Raw genomic sequence first — 19,542 nt, forward strand, 5'->3', positions numbered from 1 at the left:
GGAAATAGCTTACAGTCAGCATGATGTTTAAAATTGGTATTTCAGCTGTGATGACTCTTCCATTTCTGACATGATTAGGGATATGTTGTTACAATAGATCTTTGGAAATTTTGTTAAGTAATGAGGTAAGGTAGGAAGATTTTCAAGATAACTGAACAAGGTATTTAGGGTGGCTAAATAAACCACTAGTTTAATTTACTCAGATCCTGGACTGGACTCGCATACTGTACTTACTGAAGAAAAGTTTCTAACATGGCCAATCTTTTGAATAAGTACACTGGAAGTTTAAAAATAGTCTACTTTCCAGCCTTAGGAACTGGCCCTCTATCAAATCCAAGCTGAATTCTTTGTAGAAAGTGTCAATTTGATTTCAAAATTCAAATGGAAATTCAAGGGAGCCAGAACAGCCAGAACAACCTTGATAAATAAGAACAAAGTTGAAAGACTCACTTCGTGATTTCAAAACTTATCACAAAACTACAGTAAACAAAACGGTGTGGCACTGGCATAAAGCTAGATGGATAGATCAGTGGAATAGAATTCAGAGTCTAAAATCACGCCCTCACAATTACAGCAGTCCCCTATAGATTATGGTATGTTGATCTCTAGCAAAGACACCAAAATACATCAATAGGGAAATATATTTTCAATGAATGATGCTGGGACAACTAGATATCCACATGCAAAATAATGAATTATATCTCTGCCATATTCCACATACAAAAATTAACTCAAAATGGATAAAATAAGTAAATGTAAGAGCTAAAACTGTAAACCTCTTATAAGAAAACATAGACGTAAATCTGCATGACATTGGATTAGGCAAAGTTTTCTCAGATATGACACCTACAGCATAAGCAACAAAAGAAAAAATAGAAAAACTGGAAATCGTCAAAATTTAGAACTTTTGAGCTTTAAATGGCACTCTTAAAGTGAAAAGACAACCCACAACATGGGAATATATTTGCAAATAATGTATCTGGTAAGGACCTTGTATCAAGAATATATGAAAAATTCAATAACTCTATAACTCAATAGTAAGAAGATAAACCAAGTGAAACAATGGGCAAAGGATCTGAATAGACAGTCTCTAAAGATATCCAAATGGCTAATAAACATGTGAAAAGATATTCAACATCATTACTCATCTGAAAAATTCAAATCAAAACCATAATGATATATCATTTCACATCAATGAGGATGGTAATAACAAAAAAGACAGATAAAACCAAGTATTGACAGTATGTAGAGTAGTTGGAATTCTATCCACTGATGGTGGGAATGCAAAATAATGCAGTCACTTGAAAACCAAAACTTTAAGAGTGAGTGTACTCTTACTTGAAAACCAAAACTTCATTTTACCCAATTCTCTTCTCTATTCTTGCTCCAAATTGTTTTTTCTCATATTTTCTGGTTTTCATTAATGTTCTACATCTTCTGCTTCCATTTTTTCTTCATGTGTTCCTTAACTAATTTTTAATAATCAATTCTATGCTTTAGAAAGCAGTCTAGCTGTTCCTCAAATGTTTAAACATGCAGTGACATAAGATACAATAATTCCACTCCAAATATATACCTAAGAGTAATAAACACATATATCCACACAAAAATTGCATGTGAATGTTTCTAGTGTCATTATTTATAATAGCAAAAACATGGAAGCAATCCAAATGTCCATCCATTGATAAATAAATATGTTATATCCATATGATGTGCTATTTTTGCCAATAAAAAGAAATGTGCTGATACATGTTACAACATTGATGAATCTTGAGAACACTATGCTAAATGGAAGGAACCAGTCTCAGGAATCATTTATTGTATGATTCAATTTATATTAAAAGCCCAGTGTAGGACAATCTATGGAGACAGAAAACATATTGGCAGCCACATAGATCTGGGAGTGAGGAGAGAGAAGAAGATTAGAGGGTCACCTTGAAATGATGTGGAGTTTCTTTTCAGGGTAATAAAAATAATTCTAAAACTGCTTTTGTTGCAACTCTGGCTATAAGAGGAAGCATTAAATTATACATTGTAAATGAGTAAATTGTATAATATGTGAACTATATTTCAATAAAGCTGTTCAGAAAGAGTGGTAAAAGAAATATTTGTGGCTCTTATGTAGTCCATACTAGATTAGTAGAAAAAGAAACCATACAATTATTTGAGGTCAGATGCTCATATTAAAAATAAAACAAACAGAAAAGTGATTTCACATGGAGAAACTACTGGATAACTAGCAAGAAAAAAAAGTCAATAGCTTGATGAATCTACAATCAGAGAATCATGTATTCACCCTCTTAATTGCATACAATTAACATTCAGTATTTGCGCATGATTCAAAGTAGTTTAAAAAATTCAGAGGAGGTATCTTCTACAGTTTATCTCTTGAGGCAAGACTAATACAGATGCTTTTACTTGAAAACCAAAACTTTATTTTATCTAAAAATAGGTAAAATCTTCTCCTCTGAAGTTTCCCAAGATTGTTCTTCCCATTTTTCTAATTTTTATGAATCTTCTATATCTTCTGCTTTCATGTTCTTTTCATGTGATCCCTTATTAAGTCTTTATAATCTATTCTTCCACTATTCTATGTTGACTCCACTCCTGAAGGTTACTGGCCTTTACCAGCCCCTTTTCTCCTTCATCTCTTCAGTTCCTATTGATATTTAAATCAATTTAAAAATTATAAAACTTACATGCACCAGAATTTCCATGACAGAGTCCAATTTTAGCTTAATTTTATGTCAACTCATATTATGTATTTTATAATTAATTAATTTTACATCTTTGGAGGTTTTCATATGAGTTTAATGGTTCCCTTCTGTCTCTCTTTTCTAGTGCTTTATTTTAGCCAGCAATTTCTGTGACCTAACTTCAAATGAGCATGACTCTCAGGTCTGAACTTACAGGCTTTACTTCTTGCAGAGTTCAGATTCTTCATCTCCATCTTCCAAAAGGACTGCTTGATGTTTTTGACTCACCTACATCTAAAATCCAATACTTTCAACAATGCTCATAAATTATATGATTATATGGTACCACTCTGAGCCATGTCATGAAGTATGTAAGGGCAGGAAAAAGAGATACTATTTTAGGACCTAATCTAAGTCCTCTAAATTTGAATAAGCAATTGAGTAAGTGATTTGGTTGGGAAGCCCCAGGTCCACGAGTCAAAACAGGTTTAGATCTTGGAACTGAGCTTCCAATTGGGGATCCCCAAAGCATAAGTGGAGCCTAGGAGCAAGAAGACCCTGTGGCTGGTATGCCAAAATTGATAAGACCAGTGATTCTCATAAAGCAAGTTATCAGTACAATGGTAAGATTTTTTAGGATTAAAATTTCATCCACAGGAAGGACTCAGCAAGAAGAAAGGATTAGAGAAAACTAAGTGGAAGTCCACTCAGACCTCCACTTAGTTACCATGGATTTATAGTGTGGGCCAGCAAAGCACCCCATTCTAGTCCTGAGTTTAAAAAAAGATAAGACTTTGGGGGAAGTGTGAACTCTAAGACCTGGAATACTCAGCTCTACCAGACAGTGGTCTGCAGGGTTATATGCATCTCCTGCTCCACTGTATAGATAAGTCTACAACTTGGGTAAAGGTGAGCCTACTACAGGCATGTGGGGACGTGGAAAACCAAAGACAGGGGATGAGATTCTGGCTGCTGTTTTACAGCCTCTACACTGTGACTTCAAACCTGGGAGACATGTAGAACTGCAGCACACACCTGTGTCTTCCAAATTCTTCTCTCTGTTTTTCTTTGTAATGTACCTACTTCGGTAACAATATTCCAATTTCTGAAGCTACAATTCTAGTCTAGGAATTAACTTACTCCTGGAGAACTGCGAGTGTTGAATTGGCCTCTCTGCTCCTTCTTTACCTTCCATTGCATTCTGTACAACAATCTTAAGATAATATTCCTAAGACCTCATATTTATCACATTCTTCAACATTTCTAACAATTTTCAATTTGTGTCAGAATAAAAAAGAATTCACTGGCCTGAATTCAAGGCTATCCATAATCTGGCTGTAGGCTGCCAATCCAATCTCATTTCCTAATTTGGTATCTGACATTCTCAGTGAAGAAAGGTTTGGGAGGCAGCCAGCTCCATGTCTGAATTCTGCTTCTTGCTTCCAGTGACCATGAGAGACTGACCTAACTTTTGTGGAGTTTAGTTTCTCATCTCTGAGGTAGTTGTACCCGTTGTCCGAAATAGATTTGAAGATCAAATGAGATGATGTCTGTAGTGCACTACACAGAGTTCCAAGCATATGGTCAGCCCTCAAAAAATGGGATCTATTCATTGTCCAAATTGCAATTCTTGGTAGCTAGGATATGACGTTTAATTTATTTACAGCTACTGGTGCATTTATCCAATATTCTTTTTCCATAAGTGTCATAGGTAAAATGACAGTTTTAACTTCAGTGTTGACTTCTATCTCAACATATTTATTATAAAGATTGAGAAATTGATTAGGATGATCTTATTTGGAATCTTCAATTACATTAATTAATACTCCAGTTGAAATACATTACTCTGCTTCATCCACTCATTCTTTCCTTATTAATTTACTCAACAAGAACTTACCTAAAGTCAATTTGTTAAGTACTAGGAAATGTTCAGGGAATGTGAAGATCAAGAAGAGAATCTGTGGCTGAGACAACTAGTTTCCTTCAAATATCTGTTTTCTTTCCTTCCATAGAAATAAGAATTTTAAGCTGAGAAAATGTAAATACAGTTTTCATTCCCTAGTCCCCTTTTCAGCCAGGTGTGGCTATGTTACTATGTTCTGGTCAATGTGATATACACTGAAGTGTGTATCACAGGTAGATGACAGATTCTAAGAAACTTCTTTAAAGAAAAAGCTTGAGGGTGCTCTTTACCCCTTGGTCTCTTCTATCTCCAACCAAGGTTTGCATAGTAGAGTGATGTGTGGATTTCCATTTCATATGATGAGGATAAAGGCCACAACCTAGGCAGAAAGAGACCAAAACTGGAAGCAGGTTGGATTCAGAGGAATGCAAATCCACCATATCTACCCTGGATTGCCTATACCTAGAGTTGGTCATGAGAGGGAAATGGCCCTATTTTATTTAAGCCCCAATTTTTGGATCTCTGTTACTTGTAGCTGAGCCTAACCCTAATTACTACCCATGAAAAGCCTTCCTTCCAAAAGCCACAACCTCTAGGGATAGATGGATTTATGTGTAAGCTAATTACCTATACCAAGAGAATTTAGGAAAATGAAATAACATGACTTTGTTTATATATGGGCTTTTACTTTTGTTTATATATGTCCAGTCAATCAGTCCCATGAGCACCATTTTCAGTTTAAGTGTTTCTGTAGAATACCAATAGAAATGGTTAGAAAAAAATATTTTTAACATTTTTTTTTATTTAATGGGATCAGATTGGCATTTTCAAAAAATAAATTAGAGTTGCATTGGTATTACTGAAACATACCTCAAAAGCAAAACTTTGAATATTTTGGCTGAACATATTATTGAGTTTCTTTGACAGCCATTATTATTAAATTAGTTTTAAACTATAGCCACATATAAATGCAGGTCCTGAGACATAAACTTTATTCATAGCCCTAGCCTTATTAAAAAATAAAAAATCTTTTACAAATTCAAGCCCTTTAATGTTTAGCCTACATAAAGTTTGTAAGGATGGTTTTATTGGTGCTTTTTCCTCTTTGCCTGAAAAACATTATTTTATGCCATTTAACTTAAATGCCAAATTCTCAATTAGCATTTGTATAAATATTTTCACTCCTATAGCATTGAGCTCTTTCATGTTCATTTAATTCTGCTCAAAGGTTAATTCCTTCTTTGCTATTTGCTCAGTGGTGACAGGTAATAAATGGTGAATTATATCCATAATTATTATTATCAAGAGAATTGATTACATTTATCAAAAAGCACTTGTAGCAACAATTTTCATCTTGTTCGAAGGATTCACTAGGAAAATTCATATTAAATCCCTTGATAATTTTTCAGGTAGTACTTCTATGTGTCTATCATGCAGTAAATACAAGAAATTTACAAAATCACGTTAAAATATCTTCAACATAAAGATAAAAACATAAATTTACATTATTCAAATGAATCATTTCTGTAAGATTATTTTTAAAATTTCAGAAACTTCCAAAAACTATAAATTACCAATTTACCATAAACTCTCACTAGTAAGTCTATCAATAAGACCTGACATCCAATTTCAGAGGACTGTAAAGATTAGGTTATCTATTATATACGACATTTGAAAGGCAATTTTTCAATGGGAAACAAAGCCAGCATTCAACATGGCACATTTTGCCTCATCTCCCTACTCTATTTGGGGGGGCATCTGTTCAACGACAAGGAACTACCACCTGATATGCATGTTTAACAGAATTTGGCATGGAAAAGTCTCAAAAAGCTCAGTGTGGTAAATTGTGGTAGATTATTATATTAATGTCCTCTTTCTTCTATTGAGTATGGGTTTAGCCATCTGACTACTTTGTCAATGTGTAGCATTGACACAAGAAGAGTCTTGACCACTGATTGTCCTTCATGCTTTGTTCTCAGAATATGTCTGTCATTGTGTAAAACAGGCTGGAAGAAGAAAGAGGCCTGGCCTTCCCAACCATTCATCCCAAGTGAGAACCCAGACACTAGCAAAGTGTCAAATTGGACCATCTAGCCTAAACATAACATTCAGCTACTGCAGTCAAATGAGGAGCCCAAGCAAAATGATTAGAACTGCCTTTCAACGTACTGAATTATGAGAAAATAAATTGTTGTTTTAATTAAAATTTTGGGAGTGACTTGTTCAGCAGCAATCGATTATTGATCTAGAAATTGACCTTCAGTGAGCCAATCCACTCTTCCATAAGGCCAATTATTTTTAGGTGATGCAATATGCACTAAAACCAATACTATCTGTAGGGGTAAACCTGATACACTATGTCTTTCATTATAAAATAAGTGGTGTTTTTTTTTTTTTTGGATGCAATGTTGGCAGAATTGTAAGAGGTGAAGATGACTTTGTATTAGATCATAGGTAGTAGTTTTGGCAGAAACACTGCTAACAGGAAAAGCAAATCAGTATCCCACAGGACAAATTACTGTTCCCTCCATGGTGGAAGGTATCTAATGTCATCACAAGGCTTACTTTTCCATCATAAATAATTTTTTGTGGCCATAAAATTGAATCACAATTATTATGAAATAACTTACTTAAAAAATAAACCAATTAAAGGAGATTCCTAATTAATACAAAAAAGGGAAATATACATGTTCTGTTGCAGATAAGGTAACCTGAGAAAAGGATTGATTTCAAGCTACCTCTTGCATATAATGAGAAATTGGACCCAGAGTACTAATGGTCTCTTCACCACTCCAAAACACAATCAAGGTCTGACACATAGAGCATGAAATTGTAGTTCTAAATTCCAGGCTACATTTGGTGCAAAAGTGCTCATCGTGAGGGACTATTTCACAATGCACTCCTAATAAAGGTAACACTGCCAGCCAGGCGGAGGTAAAGCTAGTAGCCTTTGGATTGCTACAAAATTAGCACATTTCAGTAGAGCAGGGTAACTCCTTGATATGTCCCTGCATATGACTGAAGTTTTCAGCCACTCGCAAATAACTGGATTTTAATCTGGCAACAAAACACCACACAAAATATAAAAACTTCTTCTCATTGTGGTGTTCAGGGGACCATTTTCTATCAAAATCCATCAGAATGTTCTCTGTCATGTGAGCCAACAGAGGAAAAGCAATAGATTGTGAAATCATTCAATCATTTAAATAGGTGACTGATTTGTGAATTGTCCTCCGGTGAGATAGACTAGTTATAAGAAAAGCACAAGACTCTAGAGAATTTCTTTTTCATATTTTCACATTCCAGAAGATGATATATCTAATGTAAAACTATCAGAGGAATAAAAATATCGAAAACTTCTTCAGTTTTTCTTCTTTCTCATTCTCTCTCCACGCATCTATCAAAAACAATGTAAGAAAAGCAAATAAATTGATTACTTTTTCCTACCTTTTTTTTAAATCAGCAATTTTTAAAAGAAGCACATTTGAAAAATCATTTGCTAAAAAGCTATGTGCCAAAATGTAATGTGGGAAATCATCTGGACTTGAGACAATTCAAAAGAAGGAAACTGTAGGCACTCTATACTCTAGAAGAGACAGTGGAACAGCATGACAGAATCCAACTGACTTCTAATAATTCTATATTTAACCAAGCTATGGTCTTTGTGTGAAGGTCACAGAAATATATTCTCAGATAGGCAAACTCAAGTAATAGCATCCGCATGTCCTTCCCGAATCTATTACTGAAAACTATTTTCCATCCTACTAAGAAATTAATAAAAGCAAAGAATTGAGATACGATACAAAGTAGGAGGCTGCGAATTCCAGTCAGTGGGCTAAATGCGGCTTTGGTCTGATTTGTAAATAAAGTTTGATTGGAAAACAGTCATACCATTAGTTTATTTACTCTCAGTGATTGCTTCCACACTAAAAATATGAGAGTATTTGCACCAGAGGTTATATGGTGCATAGAGGTTAAAATATTTACCATCTGGCCCTTTGTTTAGGCCACTTCTGTCAAGTGGACCGTGGTGTTTCTTCCTGGTTGATCCAAGTCATTCCTTAGTTATGAGCTGTCCACAGGTTGCCTTTCTTCAGCCTTGGCCTGTCTTCTTTGTCTCTCTTCCTCTTGCCTTTGGCTACTTCAGACTTCTCCATTACAGCATTGATACTCACTACTCATTAAGCTCTTTGATCTGAAGACTCTTGTCTTTATTTTGTAATTTTTAATATTTTATTTGTTTGATTTTTAAACAAATTACTTCTTTAGGAAATTCAATTGTCTTTAAGATAAATGAGAAGAGACTATCCAACCAGGTTCCTTCCCCACCATTAGGGTGGGTGGATTTTTTTTTTTTTTTTTTTTAATATCTCATTATCCTTCTGGAAGAATTTTTAAATTAAATGTTATTTGACACATTTTATTCATAGAGCCACAAAGAAGAGAGGAACACATATTTCTATCTATGTATCTGTCATCTTTCTGCTTATCTATTAATCATCTATAGTATATATTTATCATCTTTTAAAGGAACAGTTATACTGGGCCCTAGTTTTATGTATCCAGCTTTTTGTTTTGCAGGGTTTAAAGAGTACTTTCAATGTCGTTACTGGAATATCTATCTACCAAATATCAAAAAGCAGTTAATATTTACTTTATACCAGGCATATCAAGCTAAGAGTTTTTTGCACATTAGCTTGTTATTACCTACAATATGCCTACAGAACAGTCACCATTGTTTTTAGGTCCACTTTAAAAGCTTTGAGAAATTAAGTGACTTGTTGATGGTCACTAAGCTGGTGGAACAAGGACTGAATCCAGGCCTCCTGTTTCTCTGCTGTAGTGGCTTCTGTGTAGGGTGAAACTTGGCATGCTATCTAATTCAAAATGCTCATTTTTGCATGCAGGAAACATAAGACTCAGAGAGTGAAGTGACCTTTTCAAAACGAAACCATATGAATGGGGCTAGTCAGAATTTGCATCCAGATTTCACGACTATGAACTTTGTAATTGTCTTTCAAACACTGGAGCTCTGCTGACACATTGTCTCCTTAGAAAAAATCACTAATTTTTATAGCCATGGCTTTTATAGATCTGTGCGACCCTGTTCAGACATGCGTCTGGAAAGCATTCAGGATGCTTACTTGTGAGTGGGTGTGTTCCATAGCTAGCTTTTAAATAGAAAAGATTTTACTTTGTGGAAGAGTCCCAGTGACTCTCTCCCACTCAGCATTGAAATAAATGTATTTTTCATGGTTCAGATGCTGTTGTAAACCCATATTCTTTTCATGACTTCTTATGAAAGAAATATTAATTTAACTAAGGGTGTGCTTGTTTCCATGCTGCTATTGCTTAATTAGGTTGATTAGCGCCCTGGTTGGATTGTTATGTCAAGGTTTTCCATGCTCAAGACAAAATATATGCAGGCAGGCAATTCATTTGAATGGCTATAATATGAATTTGGAATACCTAGGATAATAGGTCCTTTTGAATCTACTGTTAATAAGTCATCTTAATTACAACTCAGCAGAAGACTTAACAACACTTGACATGGAGGGAATTATTTTTCATATCCTCACTTGATGAATTACTGAAGCATCAGTTGTATTGGGGAAAGACATTTAACTGGATTACTGTTTACTTTCTATTCCAGGGGCTGACAAACTATGGCCCAGATGCCAAATCTGGCTCATTGCTTATTTTTAGAAATAAAGCTTTACTTGAAATCATCACATTCATTCATTTCCATACTGTCTGTGGCTGCTTTTCTGCTATAATGACAGAATTGAGTAGTTGTGGCAAAGATGATAAAGCCTGCACACTCTAAAATATTTACTGTCTGGAACTTTACAGAAAAAGTAAAATGATCTGTTCTAATAAATGATGACCATTTTAGGAAAGTCATGACTATTATAGGATAAATGAACATATTTCCAAATTGTCAGACAAAACTGAAGTTTATTTGGAAGACAATATTATCACCCATGATGTCTTCTCAGACCTGTTGAAAAAAAAAAAGTTGTCTTTTACTTTTTGTGGAGGAATCATAGCCTAGAACTCAGAATTGCCTCCCTACAGAATTTCATTGCATATTAAGTTACTGGTTCTTTGTTTTCTAAATGTTGAGCCTCTAAATGTGGAGTGGCTATATGATTTATAATTTCAATTGAGACTTTTTGGAAGGAAGCATTAGGACCACTGGTGTAAGCTGAGATAATTTGCCAACCTCTGCAATAGGGTGTAGATAGAAATCCAGTTAACTATCTCTTTTCCACACAGTTGGCACTTCAGTAATTTGTAAAGTGAGATATTTGGTCATCATATCTATATGTCATATCATATCTCTCAGAATTATTAAGCTTTCTAGCCATGTTTGATTAATATACTAAAATAGTAGTTTTCAGCACTATTATATTTAGCAAAGCCCTTTCTTGAAGTGAAATCTGATATAGAACCCATTACTCATAAAGTTTATGAGATGGAGATGATTCTGTTGTAGGAGGGACAAGAGACAGAAGCTCCAAGGGTTCAGCTCCTTTCTCTTTCCTTCTTTGTGGTTTATCATTCACTGTTTAGAGAATATGGGATTCTAAGGAACACAGTTTTAAAAATACTGAATTATAAGAAAACAATCCAGGTTAAATTTTGTTCCTCTTGAGGCTATTCATGGCATTTAACTACTAGAGCATCCAACTGTCCTCATTAGAAGTAGGTGCCAAGACACAGTGTCATAAAATATATTAAAGAAAAGTCCTAGAAAAATAAATACAAATTCTCACAATAAGAACATACTTTGATCTTTTCAGTTGCACTGAAAATGCAGTTGTGAAAACTCACTATCTTTTGCATATAGCTGACAATTCTATAAGGATTTCATAGCGATGGCAATTAACCCTGACTAATTCTATCCGCCATTTGACCTCAGAATCTTAAAATTCTTTCTGAGAGGCCCTTCCTAAGAAAAAAAATAAACTGATTGCTTAGATTGCTTTTAAATTCACATTTCATGAACTTTAGAAGTTAGGTATCAAGTTTATGGAACACTTTGGAAAAGTTAAGCTGCAGTGTATTCCTTTTAGATGATAGGATGACTTAAGTGCATAATATAGACACTCATCATCAAGTCATACATACAAATAGATGATCTCAACTTAAAAACCTTTAAAACACTGTACACTCCTAAATGTGTCCTAGGAATCACATATGTGTTTGGTACATAAATTATCCTGCATCGATATAAGCAGCCTATGAACATATGGGTTACTTGGAAGTTGCTCTTGAAATTTTTTAAAGCTACATTTGCTATGCTTTATATATTACTGCAATTTTACGATGGACAGTGCTAACCTTTTGCTATTAATGTGTTGCTGAAACCTCAAATAAGGATTAAACAAATCTCTAGCAACTTCCAATGCCTTGAATAGCCTTCTAGTTTCTAGTTTCTCAACACAAGAAGTTTTCTGAAGTGTATCTCCAGGACTGCATTTTGATATCAGTTATTTATGGGAATTAACATGAAGAGATGGAACAGCAGGTCTGTGTGGGATGGTGGCAAATTGGAATCTAAAAATGAGTGATGCTTGTTGTAATGAGGTGGATGCATTTGAGACAGAGGGTGGTAGAGGCAGAGGGAGAGAGAAGAACATAATATGAACTGGTTTATTTAAAGGCTTTGAGTGAAAAAATAAATGATTCAAATATGCTCAGGTAGAAGGTCTCCTCTTTATTTTTATACAAATGTCTTGTCATTCCAGAAAGACACAAATAAGGCAACAGGAGAACATAATATATGTAAAGGAAAAACCACTGTTTCTCTTTCATTACAGTTGTGTATTTTCATTTCTATTACAGTCAGTTCATCTGTGTCTTCCTTGTTCCCATGAATCTGGATATAAAGGAAATGAAAACCTCAGTTCTGTGTTTTACTTCAGAGGGAAATAAACCCAACCAGATAAATTTTACTTTGCCATAAACCTGGACACCCTGCTATGGTGTATTTGTTACTTGTAGGCAATTTACAAGAGAAATTAAGCTCTAATCAGTTGAAAAATTACAACCATATGACAGGTCTTTATAAATAGTATACCATGGTAACTATGCTGGGATTATCTAATTCATTAAGTGCGATATATAAAAGAGGACAGATCCTCTCTTTAATTAGCTAATAACACTAACCTCTCAAGTGGGTGGGCAGTAAACTTCTCAGGTTGATTACCTAGTGTTGTATGCATAATCACTGCACTAATGTCAGAGCTCTTGCTGGGCTGATTTGGGGTTCTCTTTTCCTTTGAGAAGACTTAAAGACCAATATGTTTGCCAGGAACTTTCCCTCAAATGTAGTACTTTAGAAGAAGTAATAAAAGTGATGTGAAATTGATACTACTGTAAGTATTTGACTGGACGGAGAAGTCAATGTCCATTTCTAACAAACTCCTAGGTGATACTGATGACAGTACCTCATCACCCTTTGAGCAGTGAGAACTATGCTATAGAACTGTTGCTTCAAATGAAAGAATAAAACCTTGGGAGGCATCGAATCATACTGACAGAAAAATTAAGGAGAGTGATTTTCTTAAAATATGCTGGCCTGGTTCAGTGTCTCTAACTCTCCAGGTGAAATTTTCTCCTCTTTAAGTGGGATCCTACCCCCACCTCACAGTTGGGTATGAATGAGGAGTCAGTGCAGACATTCACATGAATGAATTGGTCACATTTATGAGAGAACCTCTTCCTACCCAGTGGCTTCATCTCAGATGGGAACTTGCTTGTCCTGTGCCTCCTAAATGGGCAGGGAGTCAGAGGCAAACAAAAGTCAAGATTTAAGGTTTTTCTCTGCAGGACATTTCAGAACACATTTTTCAAAGTTGTCTTTTATGATTGTCAGTAGATCTGTCTCCAGTAATTCTCTAAGCTTCATAGTCAAACTCTTTTTGCAGTTTTCTGGGGTCCTGGAAAGAGGTTTGTGGAAACAAGGGAAGTTTCAGAGTTAGCGCTGGCTGAGCTCTCACTGCTTCCAGTCTCCACTCTGAGATAATAACTTGACTGCCTCACAGGAGCCAGGACTGTGATGCCGAAGGCAGAAGCTACATGGTAAGGGCTTCAGTGACTCACCCAGCTCATGAAACATGAAGGCATGCATTAATATTTATTGCAACAGTGACTATTTTGAAGGTTTTTCTGCATAAGGTGCTGTGGCAAAGGATTTATATGCCTTTAATTAGTATAATGATCTGCTGTTTCATTTTAAATATGCAGCAACTAAGGATCACAGGATGAAACACTTTGCTTAGATCACAAAGCCAGTGAGTGGTGGAGCTGAGGTTTTGCCCTGGGGACATCTGAGTCCTGAGCACACACTCATAGCAGTCTGACTTTGCTGCCTCACTGTAATTGTCAAGTTCATGACACCTAAACTAGTGTTTTTCAATTGTATTTTTAGAAATACAGATGTACTGAACCCGCTCCCAGGAATTTGGGGACCCAGACTTTAGCTTTGTTTATTTTGTTGAGATGGATTCTCACTCTGCCGCCCAGGCTGGAGTGCAGTGGCTCAATCTCAGCTCACTGAAACTTCAGCCTCCCGGGTTTGAGCAATTCTCCTGCCTCAGCCTCCCAAGTAGCTGGGATTACAGGCACCTGCCACCATGCCTGGCTAATTTTCTGTATTTTTAGTAGAGACGGGGTTTCACCATGTTGGCCAGGCTGGTCTCAAACTCCTGACTTCAGGTGATCCACCTGCCTCAGCCTCTCAAAGTGACTTTAGCATTTTTAAAAAGCTCCCTTGGATGATACTGATGTGGAAGTGTACAAATCACTGCTGTCCACTGTGCATGGCGCGTTGCAGTTGACACTTGACACTGTGCTGTCTTATTCATCCCCACACAATGACAGTCCCATGAGACAAGTACTGCTATTCTCATTTCATAAATGGGAAGGTTAGGGCACACACAAATGAATGGACTGGATGCAGCTGAAATTGGAATGCAGGTCTAATCTCAAGTGTGCTTTTGACTATAACACTGCTGCCTCTCTTCTAACAGAATGTGAACGCAGACCAAAGCAGACAAAGAATGGTGAGAAGTGGCAACTTTTAGATTATATCAGTCCAGTCAGGATATTTGACTTTCACTTTATATAACTGGCATCAGAAAACTGAATTATGGCATGGCACAGTGGTTCATGCTTGTAATCCCAGTACTTTGGGAAGCCAAGACGGGAGGATGACTTGAGTCCAGTAGTTCAAGACCAGCCTGGGCAACAAAATGAGACTCCCATCTGTACACAAAATTTCCAAAAGGTAGCCAGTCATGGTGGTGCAAGTCTGAAGTTGCAGCTTTTGGGAAGCTAAGGCAAGAGGATTTGCTTGAGCCCAGGAGGCCGAGGCTGCAGTGAGCTGTGAACATGCCACTGCACTCCAGCCTGGGTGACAGAGTGAGGCTGTATCAAAAAAAAAAAAAAAAAAAAGGAAAAAACTGGATTATAAGCATTAATAAGTAATAAACTCGAAACATCCACATTTCTTCTTTGCTTGTCAATGAAATGGGAATAATAGTGGACCTTGTGGAGTTGCATGAGACTCAAATAAAACAATTTGTGAAAGTGTTTTGAAAACTATAAATTATTGTGTAAATATAAGACACCATTAAGCAGACCTAATTATTATTTTTTTTTTTTGAGACGGAGTTTGCTTTATCGTCCAGGCTGGAGTGCAGTGGCATGATCTCGGCTCACTGCAAGCTCCGCTTCCCAGGTTCACGCCATTCTCCTGCCTCAGCCTCCCGAGTAGCTGGGACTACAGGCGCGTGCCACTGCGCCCAGCTAATTTTTTTGTATTTTTAGTAGAGACAGGGTTTCACCGTGTTAGCCAGGATGGTCTCGATCTCCTGACCCCGTGATCTGCCCACCTCGGCCTCCCAAAGTGCTGGGATTACAGGCGTGAGCCACCGCGCTTGGCCAGCAGACCTAATTTTTTAATAGCAAAATCTGTGAGAAGGGAATCTTTGCTGACATAACAAATTTAATCTATTCTTTTTGATGCCAGCAGAGGGCTAAATTCACAAAGGGAATTCATTCTTTCGCTTTCCTAGATGAAGGTAGAAAATGTAGGTGATTCTTAAGCTCACCTGGCAGCATTCATTGCAATGGGGGATCCAGGTGTCAGTAAAATGGTCTTGGCTTTGTTCTCTGAAGCAGGTCTTCTTTACTTATTATGTTGGTTTTTAAATTGATTGGTGGCTACTCTGGCACAGGCACCAACATAAGAGAGAAGAAAAAATGTGGAAGAGATAGGGGAGAGGAAGTGCCTCTCTCTCCAGAATCCCAATGACCAGTGAGGCCTATTGGCCTATTAACAATCACCCACCTCTCCTGTGATCTTGTCCTCACCACTGGCTTCAGTAATCACCATGACCTTATGACCCCCACATTCTAGCTTCCAGCCACATTTCTTTTTAGAGTTCTAGTCCTATGTATTCAATTGCCTACTAGAATATTAGCGTGACTGCTCCACTGGTGCCTTCCATTCAACAGATACAAAATGTATCCTAACATCTTCCTTATAAATGTGCTTCTCTCCAATTAGTCCCCATGTTACTAGAGGGTGCTACCACACACCCAATGAGAAAGCTGGGTGTCGCCCTTGACTTCTCCTTTTTTCTTAATCTCAAACCAAATTCTGTCTATTGTTTCTTTTTAATATCTTCCTATTCTACACATTACACCATGATGTTAATTCTATGCAAATTCAGGTCACCTTCATCTCTTGCTTGGTTACCTTCAAAAGCCTTGTTGCATGTTTTCCCTTCCTGACTCCAATCTCTTCGAATTTCTGTTTGTACTCCAATTGTACCCACAGTGATAGTTTTAAGAACCAAAATCCAACCTCAGAATTCTTCAATGACTTTGCATTATCTTCATGAGGAGTCTGTTTCTTAAAATGAATCCCAAAGACATTTGTAATATGCCTTCTGTTGATTTATTGTGACTCATCCCTTGACACACATCCTTTTTACACTCAATACACAAATTTTACTAAACTAGGTTTAATTTTGTGAAAAGTCTACTTTCTCAATTCCATGCTCCTTTCTCTGCCAGGGATTGCTCTCTCAGAGCTCTCCTAAACTGCCTTTGCCTGGCTCCACTCACAGTCCCTTCCTGATACACTCATATTTCTTTCTAAGCTTCTCCGACTCCTTTTTTTCTTGCATTGGATACTATACTTACAGCTTTCATAGAAGTGCTCGCTCTGGACTCTGTCTCAAAATAAATAAATAAATAAATAAATAAATAAATAAATAAATAAATAAATAAAAGAAGTGCTTGTTCTGGGCTGTAAATGCCTTGTGACTTATTTCATCTCTCTTCTAGTCAGAATTTTTTTTTTTTGAAAAGAGAGCCTATCTTTTGTTCTATGTGCATGGCTTAGCATAGCACCTGGCACACAATGGGCAAGCAAACTATTTGTGCTGAGTGAAGTAGTAAATATATGTCAGTTGCAGCAATGCATAACTACCTAGGAGGACTGCTGGTTGTTTTAATTAAACATTAGGTACAAATGTCAGGCATTTAGAGTGGAAATAAAATTCAGAGCCACTGCCGGGCATGGTGGCGCATGCTTGTAGTCTCAGCACTTTGGGAAGCTGAGGCGGGCAGATCATGAGGTCAAGAGTTTGAGACCAGCCTGGCCAACATGATGAAACCCCGTCTCTACTAAAAATAAAAATAAAATAAAATAAAAATTTGCCAGGTGTGGTAGTGCACGCCTGTAATCCCAGCTACTGGGGAGGCTGAGGCAATAGAATCATTCGAACCCAGGAGGCGGAGGTTGCAGCGAGCCGAGATCTCGCCGTTGCACTCCAGCCTGGGCGACTTTTCTAGACTCAGTCTCTAGGAAAAAAAAAAAAAAAAATCAAAGCCACTGAGGTAACTTTATTATTGGAACTTCATAAACTCTGAAAATCCTTAGAAGCCAGATTTAGTAAAAACATTTTGGGATTTTTTCTCTTCCTCTGTCAGTTTTGGGAATAGGTTATGAATTCTATTCTTCCAGTAGTTCTATTTGTTTCCACTGTTTATATAAGAACATGGAGTTTTTGTGTTGCCACAAAGATGATGTGTACAAATGATCCATTTCCTGGAGCTGGGGCTTGGAATTTTAGGTGTGTAAATTCACTGCTCATAAAATGATACAGTCTTATGCCAATTTCTTTCTCCTTCCTTCCTTCGTTCCTTCCTTCTTTCTTTCCTTCCTTCCTTCCTTCCTTCCTCCCTCCCTCCCTCCTTCCCTTCCTCCCTCTTTCTTTCTTTCTTTCTTTCTTTCTTTCTTTCTTTCTTTCTTTCTCTCTCTCTCTCTCTCTCTCTCTCTCTCTCTCTCTCTCTCTCTCTTTCTTTTCTTTTCTTTTCTTTCTTGACACAATCTCTTGCATATTTTGGTCAAGGAGAAAGAAACATGATTTGGACTCAGACCCAATTTTGAGTTTCTCCTTTAGCAGATGTTAGACATGCAATCTTAAGCAAAGTGTTTAACTTTTTAGCAACTCAGTTTTCTCGTCAGTAGCTACCTACCTACCTCACCAAGGTGGGTGAGGCTTACATATGTAATAGCAGCATTGAACAAAATATATTTCCTTTCTCTTTAGATTATATTCAAATTCAACACAATGGCAAAAAAAGTTGATTTTTTAGAGTATAGCATGCTCTGAGGTTAGGAATTCTTCATTCAGAAACTATACCAAAATACTTATAAAAGTATCTAATATGTATATAATAATATTACCCCTCAAGCATTATTTTTAATTCCTTTGGTAATTTAATAATAAAGTATAATATGCAAACAGTGCAACAAATAATAAGTATAGCTAGATGCATTATAAAATGAGCACATATTTAACTACCACCCAGATTTTAAGAATATAGTTTTATCAGTACCCTAGAGACACCCCTCCTGCCACTAAACTTACACTCCTCTCCAGATATAACACTTAACCTACTAATACCATCAATTAATTTTGTCTACATAGAAGGTTATATGAGAACCATAAAATCTATGTTCCTTTGTGTCAGGCTTCTGTCATTCGGCATTGTTTGAAATTCATGTGACAGGTTATGTCGTGTGTGTTGTGAGATGCTGTTGTGTTGTATGTAGCAATAGTTTGTTAAATTTCATAGCCTTTTTCTATTGCATGAGTGGAGCAATATTTGTCCACTAGACTACTGACAGACAATTATACTTTTTCTGATTTTTGGCTATTATAGATAGTACTGGTGTGGCCATTACTATGTATGTATGATGATTTGTGTAATATGCATTTTTAAGCATATACTTAGGAGGGGGTGTGCGTGGTTGTAGGTTATATACTTGTTGAACTTAAGCATATATAACAGCTTTCCACAGTTTTTGTACCATTAAACATTCCCATCAGTAGTAATGAGAAACTCCAGTTGCCCTAAAACCTAGCTAAAGCTTGGCATTACATCATTTTTAAATTGTAGCTTTTGAGTAGGCAGTGATGCCTCATGATTGTTTTCTTATTGCATTTTCATAATAACTAATAAGGTTGAGCACCCTTTTCCACTCCAGCAGTCTTTTGGATTTCTTCGTTTGTAAAATTGCTAATAAAAATCTCTTTGCTCATTTTTTTCCATTGGGTTATTTTTCTTGGTCTTGTTAACTTACAGGAGTTCTTTATAAATTCCGGCTTGGGGCTTTTGTCAACTATGTATATTGCAAATATCTTCTTCCATTTGGTGTTTTGCCTTTTGACTTTCCTAATGGGCTCTTAATTTTTAATATATCCTATTTGATTAATCTTTTTCTTAGTGGTTAATGCTGTTAACAAATCTTTGTTCATCGAAAATGTATAAATACATTTTCCTTTTATTTTCTAGAAACATATTGTTTTCTTCTGGAATTTGATCCCAGTCAGCCTGAAATTGAATTACATG

The sequence above is a fragment of the Papio anubis genome, chromosome 14 (genome assembly GCF_008728515.1).
Source record: "Papio anubis isolate 15944 chromosome 14, Panubis1.0, whole genome shotgun sequence".
NCBI lineage: Eukaryota > Metazoa > Chordata > Mammalia > Primates > Cercopithecidae > Papio > Papio anubis.